General features: G+C 38.7%; 1 non-coding gene across 1 annotated transcript; it reads left to right on the top strand.

The window, feature by feature from the left end:
- The first annotated feature begins 443 nt into the window (after nt 1-443).
- On the top strand, nt 444-550 carry LOC141699540 (small nucleolar RNA R71). Its single transcript, XR_012565992.1, has one exon. It is a non-coding gene; the product is annotated as a small nucleolar RNA R71 (small nucleolar RNA).
- Nucleotides 551-1503: the final 953 nt, after the last annotated feature.

The raw sequence follows: 1503 nt of genomic DNA, 5'->3' as shown, positions 1-1503 counted from the left end.
GTTCCAACTGAAATTAGGATGATTGCGGTTGTTGGAATGATAGTTGCTGGCATTAGTTGCTGCGATAGCTGGAAATTGCTCACAAATTGAGCTGATTCATTAGAAATTGTGCACTGATCAGTCTCATGGGCACAACACATAGCTCACAGACACTAGTGATTTGATTAACTCCATAATTAGCCAAAGTGTCCACCTTCATCGTCATAGCCATAACTTAGGCAGCGATAGCAGTTGCTGCATCCGACTCCAGAATTCCTGCTACCTTTCGATGAGTAAGTCTTTGGGAAGGATTCTGGTACTCATTAGCAGCCATCAAATTAATGAGTTCATAAGATTCATCCTAGCTTTTAGCGCACAAGGCTCCTTCTGATGCTGTATTAAGCATGGGTCTAGAAGTAGCACCCAATCCATTATAGAAACAATTAATAATCATCCATTTAGGCATGCCATGGTGTGGGCACTTCCTTAGCATCTCCTTATATCGATCCCAAGCCTCACACAGAGATTCTCTAGTTTTCTGAGCAAACTGAGTAAGAACTATCCTGATTGCAGCAGTCTTCACCATAGGGAATAATTTAATGAGAAACTTTTGCGCAAGATCCTCCCAAGTGGTGATATACCCTGCTGGTAGAGAGTGTAACAAACAATTCTCTTTGTCTCTCAAAGAAAATGGGAACAGTCGCAGCTTAATGGCAACTTTAGACACATCGTTGAACTTGAAAGTGTCACAGATCTCGATGAAATCCCTGATGTGCATGTTTCGGTCTTGAGTAGGATTACCCCCAAACTGAACTGAGTTCTGTATCATCTGAATTATGCTTGACTTGATCTCAAACGTGTTAGCCCTAATGGCTGGTCTGATGATGCTTGACTGAATGTCATTAATCTTAGGCTGAGAATAGTCCATCAAAGCCTTCATATTTTCTGCTTGATCACCCATCTCTACTAATGTTGGTTCTTCAACTTTCTCTTCTTCTTCGACTTTCTTTTCTTCCTCAAAAACTTCTCTACGAACTACCACAAGTTCTTCCTCGGCTTTATCCAGTGTTTTCTTACGAGTATGCGAATGCGTATGCATACACCCTGACTAGAGTACCTGAAATAAGACAAGGAAACAGTTAAGTAACAATGTCCGAGTCAATGAACTTTAACGACCAATGATGGAAAATACATCAACTAATAAATTAACACTCCAGTCCCCGGCAGCGGCGCCAAAAGCTTGTTAGTCGCTAAACAGGCGCTAATAATACACACAAGTATACGAGTTCACAAGTAATATATAATCTTTTCTAGTTCGTTCCCACAGAGACTGTATTATTTAACTAATTAATTCATGCACTTAAGCAACAATTTATGGTTATTATTCAATTCTAAGACGATAACAATTTGAGGTTGTTTATAACTAAGAATTATACTGACAATTATAACTACGAGAATAAGATTGATTGAATTAATATATATGACAAATATGGGATTCTAACTTCATTAAATACTTCATTCAAT

The sequence above is a fragment of the Apium graveolens genome, chromosome 11 (genome assembly GCF_009905375.1).
Source record: "Apium graveolens cultivar Ventura chromosome 11, ASM990537v1, whole genome shotgun sequence".
NCBI classification, from domain to species: Eukaryota; Viridiplantae; Streptophyta; class Magnoliopsida; order Apiales; family Apiaceae; genus Apium; species Apium graveolens.
This window is presented reverse-complemented; position numbering and strand designations above follow the sequence as displayed.